This window comes from Podarcis muralis, chromosome 2 (assembly GCF_964188315.1).
Source record: "Podarcis muralis chromosome 2, rPodMur119.hap1.1, whole genome shotgun sequence".
NCBI lineage: Eukaryota > Metazoa > Chordata > Lepidosauria > Squamata > Lacertidae > Podarcis > Podarcis muralis.
This window is the reverse complement of record NC_135656.1, coordinates 102,696,286-102,708,981: the sequence shown is the minus strand read 5'-3', so window position 1 is coordinate 102,708,981 and position 12,696 is coordinate 102,696,286.

Here is a 12,696-nt window from a genome sequence, read left to right as displayed (position 1 = left end):
TTTCCCTGTGAAAAGTGCTGCTAACAACACAGAAAACCGATGGTGGTTATGCTCCTTGAACCAACCTGATTTTTGTTTCTCCATCATAAGCATTTCCTTTTGTATTGCGTGGCGAGTTCCCGCCTCCCCCTTGGAAATAAAGACACAAGACACCAGTATTTTAGGTTAATGGGTGAAATAGGCCACAACTTTATTGATTACAGGAATTGAGCGGTATTGGCTTAGGCATTGGTACTATCAATTAACCGGCTTCAGCCTGATTGCTTGAAGACCAGCAAGGGTTAACCGCCAGTAGGGGGAGCGCTCGCGGAAAGAGGCGGCAGCCCTCCCGGAGGCAAGCAGCGATTCGGTGGCAAGCTATGACGCGTTGATCCGGCACACGAGGCTGGCGGGAAGCAAAGACCTAACCTAGAAAAAATCCTGTAGAGAAAAAATCCTGTAGTGACAGAGAAAAAACCTAACCAGCTGTAGCGCGGCAAGAGGGAAATCCTTGGCCGCGCCGGCCCTAAATAGGGTGGGCCACGCCTCCTGGGCCAGCCGATTGGCTGGCCGGGGATATGACATGACCGAGGATTCCCCAGTCTCGTGGGGGCTGTGAGTCAGCCCCCGCGCACGTGGGGTGGGCGTGAAGCCCGCAACCCCACCTCCTCCCTAGCTTGGAAGTGGCTTTCTCTATAAGCATTCCCACTTGGAGCTCTTCTTCTGAATCCTTCTTGGGGAATATTTCAGCCTTTGAACCACGGTAGTTTCTGATTTTTACATGGTAAAACTTTTCTCCTTCTAAAGATTGCTTTCTTTGACATGGTTGTTCTGCAGAAGCATGTATGGGCATGCAGAGCCTTGTCCATTTTCTGCCTTGAATGGAAATGTTGCCTTTTCAACCCCCTAGGCTCCCCACCCTCAGTTCACGCAATCCAGCCCTCTCTTCTTAGACGGGTGCTGTTTCTCCCCCCTCTGTGCTTCTCAGAGCTCTTGATCTTTTTGTAGCCAGAGTTATCTCTCTTCTAATTTTAAAGCCAAACGCATCTCTTCCTTCAGCAACAGCTGGCTGGGCTTTCTCCCTGTTGCTCAGTCGTGAGTGACAGTTGCTGCCACGACGTCGCAAAGCTGTGCTGATCAAAAGGCTCAGCCGAAGAAGAGAGTTGACAATAAGCTGTACACCGGCTGCAAGATGTCCTATCAAGGTGGTACCACCACAGTGCTGGTCCAATTAAGAAGAGATGGAATGCCTCAAAGGTCCTCAGCTTCGTAAGGTTGGCTTCTGGTATGTTATGGGCTCAGCAGATGGAAATAGATCTTCCCTTCTCTCTTTTATTTAATGTACAGCTGGGGAAACACAGTCTTCTACTTATAGACAGGTCTTCAAATGCTACAATTCCTTTCTTTTTTGTTCATAGGATTTGCCAATGGCTCTTTTGCTCCAGGGCTTTGACCCAAAGGCTGGGTCTCTAATGCTTCTAACTGTTCTTATTTTTATCTGTAAGCCGCCTAGAGTCCCTTTCAGGGAGAAAGGTGGGGTATGAATGAACATAACAACAGCGACACCTTGTGCTTCACCTCAGGCAGCTAAATGCCACAGGCTAGCCCTGTAGACAAATAGGGACATATAGGGTGGCGCTGTGGGTTAAACCACAGAGCCTAGGGCTTGCTGATCAGAAGTTCGGTGGTTCGAATCCCCACGATGGGTTGAGCTCCCGTTGCTCGGTCCCTGCTCCTGCCAACCTAGCAGTTCGAAAGCACGTCAAAGTGCAAGTAGATAAATAGGTACCACTCCAGCAGGAAGGTAAACAGCGTTTCCATGTGCTGCTCTGGTTCACCAGAAGCGGCTTAGTCATGCTGGCCAAATGACCCAGAAGCTGTACGCCGGCTCCCTCAGCCAAAAAAGCGAGATGAACACCGCAACCCCAGAGTCGGTCACGATTGGACCTAATGGTCAGCGGTCCCTTTACCTTTAGCCCTGTATAACTGGGAAATGGAATTAACTGCAGTTGTCTCAGAAAAGGCCCGTAATCCCCTTTGTGGTCAGCAAATCTGCCTGTTGCCACTGGGCTGCTTTTGCGAAGATGAGGAAACAAGGCAACTCCACTGGTTATCTAACTCTGCCAATCTGAAGGAGGCAGCTCTTTTAATAAAAACTGCCGCCACGCTAAATGAGGTAAGGCATTAATATGAAAACTCTTAGTGATTAGCCGTTCATTTCTTGCATCTGCTTCATAAGCCACATGTAGCAGAAACAAAAGGGGGGGACGAAGGAAAGGAAGAAATTGGGGTGGTGGGCGATTTTCTGTAATTCTAACAATTAATATCCTGCTTGGACCTTTCTTCAACGGGAGGGATAATGTATAATTTATGAGCTGGCGGAGTGTCTTTAATTAAACCCGTATTTTCCCGAGTTTTTGACTTCATTTAATTTTGAGCTAACTGGGAGATGCAATCTTGAGCCCAGCCCAAGCTTCTTCCTTAAATGCCATGCAAGGGGCTTCCGAACAAATAAGATAGATGATTTTAATTTCCATGTTCTCCAGTGTAACACTTGGGGTCAATGTTTGCATACTTATCAAAGGCACTTTACAATTGACAACCCCTGTACTTGTTCAACTTTCCCTGAGAAGGAACCTGATTGACTATTCTGCACTTTATTTATTATGCCTCCTCCTAAAATATAGGTGATTGATTATTCCATTATTCTATTGACCGAGGCTGTAACAAGCTATGACAAATATGTGCCATTATAGCCCATAACCAACTGAAAGCGGTAAGTAAATTAAGAGGCGGAATTTTCAACACTCTGGTACTCTGGAAAGTGAAACAAAAGAGTTTCTTTGTAACCCTGCCTCGGTAAAATGAGTCAGGCTGTTTTGTTGTCCGAGAAGGTAGAAAGTGGAAGAACGATCAATGTGGGCTCCACAAAGCAGGTAATTCCTCACAGGCAGTGGCTTTCAGATTGTGTTTTGGTTCCCTAGAAGCTTTGCAAGAATTCCTCCATGATCAAAATCAGGAGTGATGAGAGGGGGCTTTCTTGAATGGCAACTTGCTCGTTGCGACCAATTTGTTTCCCGCAAGGTGTGAATGCAGAGGAGGTTCAGATGCATTGCAGAGCTTGCCTGTAGTTCACACGGGTTGGGACAACGATTCTCTGTAGGCCTGCCTGCCGCTCTGCGTGAAATGAATGTGCATCCTAAAACATAGCGCTGGAAAACTCTGCCTTGCACAAGGGTTCCACGCAGCGGTGGAGCAAGCTGATCGGGCGTCTGCGGTGGCACGCATGCCCTGTGTCCAGGGGCAGGGCCAGCCGTCTGCGGGGGTGGGGCGAGCTGCGGCAGGACTCTCCGTGGGGCCTCTGAGGAGTCTGCCTACCTCCGCCCCCTCACAGACACCCTACAGCTGAGGGGGAGGCAGCGGGCCGTCTGTTTAGGGCAGTCTAGACCCTGCGGGTGAAAGAGGAGAGCGCAAAATATGGTTTGAAGCTCAACATCAAAAAAACGAAGATCATGGCCACTGGTCCCATCACCTCCTGGCAAATAGAAGGGAAAGAAATGGAGGCAGTGAGAGATTTTACTTTCTTGGGCTCCATGATCACTGCAGATGGTGACAGCAGCCACGAAATTAAAAGACGCCTGCTTCTTGGGAGAAAAGCAATGACAAACCTAGACAGCATCTTAAAAAGCAGAGACATCACCTTGCCAACAAAGTTTCGTATAGTTAAAGCCATGGTTTTCCCAGTAGTGATGTATGGAAGTGAGAGCTGGACCATAAAGAAGGCTGATCGCTGAAGAATTGATGCTTTTGAATTATGGTCTGGAGGAGACTCTTGAGAGTCCCATGGACTGCAAGAAGATCAAACCTCTCCATTCTGAAGGAAATCAGGAAATCTGAAGGAGAAGGGGACGACAGAGGACGAGATGGTTGGATAGTGTTGTCGAAGCTACCAGCATGAGTTTGACCAAACTGTGGGAGGCAGTGGAAGACAGAAGTGCCTGGCGTGCTCTGGTCCATGGGGTCATGAAGAGTCAGACACGACTAAACAGCTAAACAACAACAGAGCCTGCGGGTGCCCAAGCCACCACATCACTCCCAGCAGAGACGTGTGGCTCAGGTGCGCTGCAGGCCCCACAGTGAGTGCTGCCCGGCATTTCTTCACCCCCCTCAGTGGTGACACCCAGGGTAGACCGCCCCCACCACACCCCCTTCCTCCACCCCTGGTTCCACAGCTTACTGGTCAGTGTTCCTTAGCAGATGCGGTAGAAAGGATAGCACACCTGGTGCTTGGAAGAAGTAACATCCCAACAACAGGAGCAGAACACGAAGAGGTAATAGCAAAAATATCTGTGTAATAATATCCCGTGCATTAAATGCGCTGAAATGGATCGTTTACAAGATTCAGCAGGAGGGAAGCAAGGAAGTGGTAGACACTTCTGGAAGCGAGTCGTGCCAGAAATCATGAAGTATCAGCAGGTGATCCTTTTCCTAGGAAGACAGGATCTAATTGGTAGGCCTTCCTGGGATTGTTCCAGCATCAGCAGAGGGCATTAAGAAGACTAGCACTTAACTGGGATAACATGAGCCAGAAATAGTACAAATCTTTCATCTGGTGTGTGGACGGTATGTTAATGAGAGACTTTTACATGGAGCTACAGTGGAATAGAGAAGCCAAAGGAAATGCACTTAATTAGAGTGACTTGATGGACTCCCATTGGTGTTAATGAGCTTCATGCCAGGCCCCTTGTGTCTGCACCGCGGTGCCCTTGCAAACACGCAATTGAATTACCTTTAAGCTGCTTTACTCCTTTCCTCTCTTTCCCCTGTAACCTATCATGCAAGGAGGGACCCATCGCAGAGGAGGTGTTAACAAAATGGTGCTGAACTCTCCACTGGAAATTAAATCCTCATCAACAATGTGTTTCCTCCTCGCCTGTCATATTAGTCTTTAGGATGCGCCGGAACTCTTCATTTGCATTTTAATGTGAGCTTAGCTTGCTACCAATTGAGCGGAATGTTGTTATCCAATCAGCTCACACGTGATTACATCAGACTAATGCCTTTATATTCCTTGATCCATTATAATTAAAATCACATTACTGATTTTAAGCAAATGTAAAATTTAATCAGTTTGCATATGCAGCTGTCTTTAAAAAAATGTTTTAATAAGATCTGTGACTAAGTAATGACATTAGAAGGAGTTTGGAGTTTGGTTTTTGTTCAGCAAATCAGAGCAGAAAGCGCTGCTCTGCCAAAAAAATAAAAAAATAAAAAATCCCCCTAAAAAACATGTACCAGCCAACTAGCATAGGAATGTTGATTGCTTTCTGCTCCGCTGATTAAATCTAAAAGCTTCAAATCTGAATAAGTGAAATGCCCCAAACCGTATGAAAATCCGAGATTTATTTATCTGGCTTTTTAAAAGGTAGCATCAGTGTTTAAATGGGAAGAACTTCCCCCAAACTGATTCAGGTTTTGAGATCTTCTGGATAGTCTCTGGACCACCAACATCTGATCTCTGTTTGGCAGGAACTTAGGAAAAGGCCTCCATGGTGACAATCCCCAGGCTCCGAAAAACTCGCTTCCAAAGGAAGCACTGCTCTGAAACGCTTCTGCCTTTTTATTTAGGCAGTATTTGGGCCTATTGAGTTGATTTGTTTTTCTGCTGCTGTAGGCTTCAAAGCAATTTTAATCGGTTGAGGCTTGCTGATTGTTCAGTCTGCTTCCGCTGTATTGTTACTTTGCTAACTTTATTGCATTGCATTTTTACGTTAGCCGCCTTAAGTATTAAACATATAACAGCATTATGATTATGATTAGCAGGAATACTAAAGGTAAAGGTAAAGGGACCACTGACCATTAAGTCCAGTCGTGGCCAACTCTGGGGTTGCGGCGCTCATCTCACTTTATTGGCCGAGGGAGCCGGCGTACAGCTTCTGGGTCATGTGGCCAGCATGACTAAGCCGCTTCTGGCGAACCAGAGCAGCGCACGGAAACACTGTTTACCTTCCCGCCAAAGTGGTATCTATTTATCTACTTGCACTTGACGTGCTTTCGAACTGCTAGGTTGGCAGGAGCAGGGACCAAGCAATGGGAGATCACTCCATCGTGGGGATTCGAGCCGCTGACCTTCTGATTGGCAAGTCCTAGGCTCTATGGTTTAACCCACAGCACCACCCACATCCCTTGCAGGAATACATTAGTAGCAGGAATACTAATGATACAAAATAAGGAAAATCTTGGCTACAACTGATCTAATATGCCTGTGGTGGTGATGGTACCAGATTTCTGACAAAAACACTCAGCAAAGAATCTACTTCTTTCATGTTTTTCTATTCGGGTTTTCAGAAACGTCTGTTCCGCATGGCCAGTTTGCCGATGCCTTCCTACAGGGGATGTGACTATGGCATACAAAGGTGTGAATCGCTCTGGATGATACCAAATGGATCGGGGTGGTTGAAAGAAAAGCTGGTGTGAAAAGCTATGAAAGGATCTGTCCAAAAAGAATGAATGGGTAGTAAAAATGGCAATTGTGATTTAGTGTAAGCAAGGCTAAAGTGGTGCACATTGGAGCAGAAGAACCCACAAAAAAGGATGAATCTCACATAGGCACACGTGGGGGCAGAACTGGTGGTAAATGACAAGAAAAAGCCCTTTTGGGCCATAGTCAATGAAGATCTTGACCCAGGGTGCAGAGGCTTCCAAAAAGGCAAATTCCATGCTAGGGATCATTAGGTAAGAGGCTGAAAATAAAGCTGGCAAGATACAAACAGCACTATACAAACCTACAGTGCGGCTACACTTGAAGCACTGTGTGCAGTTCTGGTTGCCTCGCCTCAAAAAGGATACAGTACCTCAGGTTAAGTACTTAATTCGTTCTGGAGGTCCGTACTTAACCTGAAACTGTTCTTAACCTGAAGCACCACTTTAGCTAATGGGGCCTCCTCCTGCTGCCGTGCCTCCAGGGCACGATTTCTGTTCTCATCCTGAAGCAAAGTTCTTAACCCGAGGTAATATTTCTGGGTTAGAGGAGTCTGTAACCTGAAGAGTATGTAACCTGAAGCGTATGTAACCCGAGGTACCACTGTACTGTAGAGTTGGGAAAGGTTCAAAAAGAGCAACCGAAATTGTTATGTACTGAAGTTCTCACCCTGGGCCAGCAGGGAGATACTGTAGATTGTTTTCACACAGGTCCGCATATGCAAATAAGGAATTGAAAGTGACGTTCAGTGATTGGATAGTTACAGAATGTTGCTACTGTTGCTTTGTAGTTGAGCTCTATATAAGCAGGTTGGCTGAACCCTTCAATTCAGTTCTGTTCTGGCCTGTGAATAAACAAGAGCTGTCTGAAGAATCGCTGTGTCGTCTGATATGTTCGCCCACCAACTTAACAGACGTGATCAAGGGAATGGTGCAAATCCCTTCTGAGGAAAAGTTACGTTTGTGGCTTTTTAGTTTAGAGAAAATGTGTGCAAGAGAAACGGGGTGTGTACAATTATTCAGGACGTGGAGGAAGTGGATGGAGAATGTTTTCCTCCTCCTCTGATAACACCTAGAACCCGGGGTCATCCAACGGAGCTGGATATTGGAAGATTTGAGTCATACAAATGGAAGGTTTTCTTAACGAAGCCCTGGAAGTTGCTCAAAGCGGGGAAACCCCAGAGCACCCTGGTAAGGAACACTGGTGGTCAAGGTGTGGGACTCTGCCCTCTCTGAACATCTGATGTGCCAACGCAGGGCCATAAGAGACACAGCAAAACACGATGAACGTGACAACATTTGATTTCCCTTTGTGAGCTTTATTAATAGGTTGAATTCAAATCCTGGGTCCCCTGGCACCTCCCACCACCCAATGGAGTGGCTATTTCATGTCTCCCCGAAAAAGTCGATTTTTTTTAATTCTGTTATGACTGGTATTGTTTCTCTTTACAGTCAGCGTTCATTTAATTTCAGCCACAGATTCTGTGTTGCACTGTTTTTCTTAGAACCATATACAGTGGTACCTCAGGTTAAGTACTCAATTCGTTCCGGAGGTCCATACTTAACCTGAAACTGTTCTTAACCTGAAGCACCACTTTAGCTAATGGGGCCTCCTGCTGCCACTGTGTCGCCGGAGCACAATTTCTGTTCTCATCCTGAAGCAAAGTTCTTAACCTGAAGCACTATTTCTGGGTTAGAGGAGTCTGTAACCTGAAGCGTATGTAACCTGAAGCGTATGTAACCTGAGGTACTATTGTGTATACACACACACACACACACACACACACACACACACACACACCCTATGGAAGTCCTCCCCACAAGAGGCAGTGTTGGCCACCAATTCTGCTGACTTTAAAAGAGGGTTAGACAAATTCATGGACGATAGCGCTATCAATGGCTACAAGCTATGTTGATTATGTCCTTCTGCCACTATAGGGTTGGGAGCCTAGTAGACAGGGGTGGGGGAGATGTTCTGACTCCATTGTGAACTCGTTGGATGTGCCACAGGGTTCAAATTGGTCTGGGAATATGAGCAGGAGACCTTTAAGCATCATTTGTACTCCCCATAGTATGTATGTGACATACCTCTGGTTAAGTACATCACTTGCGTTGTGTGGCTTTTTTCTTTCTTTCAATCTCCTCACTTTTTTACCCTCAGGGAACGTAGAAGCCAAGGTACAACACACTGTTTAGGCTTTAGGACGCCGTGAGACTCTTTACACCGGTGTTGTCTTGTCGCAACAAGTTAGCACGGCTCCACCACTGAAAATCGTATAAAACTGCCATTCCTTTTGCTAAGGGGGCTTTTAGGAAAGAGAGACAGAGAGAGATGAGGAGATTGCCTTTCAGCATCTGTCAGGGTGATGTTTTTCTGACAGGGGTCATTGGAGAGCAGACAAATTGCTGCGGTGCCATAAATCCAGGTAATCCTTCCACATCCAATAGTTTTTTATTTAAGTGCTGGTCTAGAGATCCTCTTCGCTGTGTGCACTTAAGACAAAAATGCACCTGGTGTAAAAGAACCCATGGAAACATCTGAGTGTTTCTCTGTCCCAGGCCACCATGCAAGGAGCGTGGTGGAAGCTCAGCACGGATGCCAAAGTTTTGGTGCCGTAGGGAAATGTATATCCTATGATATACTGAGAGTGGATAATCTTCCTCAAAGGCAAAACCTGAGGCCTGGGGAGATATAAAGGAAGTTGCATACCTTGCAGTCCAAACTCTAACTGGCTCCCTGCTGCATGCGAAATTAAAACCAGAGACGGTAAGGGCCTGAAGTTAATCCTATATACATAATGCAGATGTCCCAAGGCATGCTTACATATCTGCTCATCATAAAGCCTTACGAAATGGACTAAATGCAGGAGGTTCTATAGCATGTGCTGGCAAGGAGTAGGGCGACGAAAAAGTGAAACGATGCCATTCGTGGATGGCTGCTTTTGGTAGTGATGGCTTCAGTCTGGGGAAGGTGATTCGTTTTGGGGCATTAGGTCACTGTGCAAATGCCGCTTCTTCTTCTTCTTCTTCTTCTTCTTCTTCTTCTTCTTCTTCTTCTTCTTCTTCTTCTTCTTCTCCTCCTCCTCCTCCTCCTCCTCCTCCTCCTCCTCTTTCTCCTTCTCCTTCTCCTTCTCCTTCTCCTTCTTCGATCACTTGTAGCTAAGTAAGATTGAATTCCATAAACACAGTTTTAACAATGAGTCCGGAAGTGACTGTGGAGGCCAATTCTGGATCCACACGTCCTTAGGAGCTGACATATACTCTCCCAGGCAACCTCAGCTACCTCCATATAACAGAACCTCAACTAGGCATAATAACAATCTTGGCATGCTTTCAAGGCACAAGGATAGCTATTAATCCAATTACCCACTCTGGCTACTGGCCACCAGCTTTGACCACAATAGAAACTGAAACTCTCTCATTGTAGGAACATTTATGCGACCAGTGTCTACTATCTAAACAAAAATAATGTAAAATACAGAGCAGAGGAAAGACAGCCCCAAATCTTACATTTATTATTGTTTTATTAGATTTATACTGCCCTTCATCCAAAGACCACAGGACAGCCTACAAGTGGAAAACAGATGTCAATGCTCAACATAATCTCTATGATATATAACAATCCAAAGGTTTATATTAATTCAATTATAAAAATCAGAAATACACACTAAAATCTAGATTCTCATAATGGCTTTAAAAATAGGGGGAGGAGAAAATCAGCAGCAGGATATCTAAGATACAAAAACGGTGCACAAATACAGAATTTTCTACCTATCCAAAGGTAGCTCTTCATCCAGGCCCCCACAGAAAATGACAGACTCTCCCACCTCTCACCTGGGTGCTTTCCCTTTCCTCTCCCAGTCTCTCACCTTTGGAGATAATTCAGTTCTCTGCCTCTCACTTAGGGTTCCCTCTCTCACATGCCCTGTGTGCTCCCTGCACCCCCAAAATTGGCTCAGGGGTGGGTGTCAAGAGACCCCTCAAAAGAGTGCACAGGTGGAGGGGGGGGGAGATGGTTCCATCAGGTATACTTGTGCTAATGGGACAATCACTTTAGCACGGTGTAGAATTCCACCTAGTAAAATTAAACCCTGGGCTACAAATCAGTGCATTCAGCATCCACCCTCTGGCTAAGCCCGAAGAAAAACTAAATGAGATTTCTGAAGTATCCTGGCAGGGTTGTAATGAAAACTATTTTCAAATCATGGGGTTCCTCTGAGCAGGCATCTTTTAATAATGCATGCTCATTGCAAGGCAGATGTGACAGCAAGGAAGCTGCAGGAGGCATGCAGTAAATATTGAGGGCTGTGTTTAAGGCCATGGAGAGCTACAGGTGCATAATCACTTGTGCAGCTCACCTACCACTAGGGATGCTCGAGGAAGTCAATTCAGTCAATTCAGTTTGAATTTATAGGCGAACCTACCTAATCCACGCCTTCCAAAACAATACCTGAATCGAAACACAGCCGTCCTTTGACATTCGCACTTCTCCAGATTTTTCAGTGCAGTTCTCCAACAAAGCAATATGTGCAGAGATGCGTATACTAGAATAAAATAGTGCTTTGAAACACATGTGTTAGTGAAAATAACATATTTTTTTAAATGTGCTAAATGAGGGGAAATTGCCTTGCAAAAATTTAAATATGAGGCAAAATTGCGTCCAACGTGCATATTAGGAGAAATTTGCACTACTGTATCATGTTTGCAAATTTTCATGAGGAATACACATACTTTCAAACAGATGTGAGAACTGAATTTCAGATGGGAAAAGTGATTTTTTAAAAAAAACAAAACAAAATGGAATTGACAGATCTGCCCAATCCTATGGAGAAAACAGCCATCCCTTTTATGTGTGGAAATTTGGAATGTCAGGGACAAGAGCTCCAGCCTAGCTTTTCCCCCAATACATTGTTAAGGTAAAGGTAAAGGTACCCCTGCCCGTACGGGCCAGTCTTGACAGACTCTAGGGTTGTGCGCCCATCTCACTCAAGAGGCCGGGGGCCAGCGCTGTCCGGAGACACTTCCGGGTCACGTGGCCAGCGTGATATCGCTGCTCTGGCGAGCCAGAGCCGCACACGGAAACACCGTTTACCTTCCCGCTGGTAAGCGGTCCCTATTTATCTACTTGCACCCGGGGGTGCTTTCGAACTGCTAGGTTGGCAGGCGCTGGGACCGAACGACGGGAGCGCACCCCGCCACGGGGATTCGAACCGCTGACCATGCGATTGGCAAGTCCTAGGCGCTGAGGTTTTACCCACAGCGCCACCCGCATCCCATATATATATATATATATATATATATATATATATATATATATGCAGGTTTTGGTGTCCTCGGGTATCTTCCCGTGTAAAAGTTGGGGTGTCTAGGCGACGTTTCGACGAGGTCTCACTCGTCATCTTCAGGCTGGTGCTTTCGGCTTCTTGTTACTGGAACAGAGCAGGATCTCAGTGTTTGAGTTCCTATAAATACTGTTGAGGAGGTTCTGGGCAGAGAGGAAGTTCCCAGGCTAGTGTGCCTTTTCTTCTTTTGTTCCTTAATTGCTTGAGGGATATCTTGAGTGATTTCTTGAGTGATATCCTGAGTACCACTTAGGTGGGTCATTAGGTGTGGATTAGTTGCTAAAGCCTTTGTGTCTTGACCTCTTGAACTTTGTGAAGAGTTTTTCTGAGAAGATGGGTGTACTACATTTAGTTGTGCTCTGGCTTGGCTTCGTGTATAGGGGCGAGCTGTGGTTTTGTGGCCTGTGCCAGCCAGATCTGTGTAGGGATTGCAGGGGGGTGCAGCATCCGGAGGTGCCACCATGGTTTGGCTACTGGATGGTGTCTGTAATTTATCTGTGGAGAGGGTCTGGGTTTGGGTCTGGTGTGGTTGATTGGTGATGGCGTTCTGTGTGCCTCTGGATCTGGTGTCAGTTTTTGTGGGGAGGGCTAATTTCCAGATGTCTGGCAAGCGGGATGTGTCGTCACGCTTGTTCATGTTGTGAGGGTGTTTCTCTATCTCGATGGCTTCCATGATTATTCTCTTGTGGTGATGTTCCATGTTAGAGAGCAATTTGGAATCTGCAAAATTAATTTCGTGTCCTGTTTCTTTCATGTGTTGGAAGAGAGAGGAAGTTTTTTCTTCTTTTTTGACGGCATTCTTGTGTTCTGCGATACGTGCATTTATTCGTCTGTTTGTTTGTCCAATGTACGTGGCTGGGCAGACTTTGCAGGGTATTTCATAGACCCCTTGGTT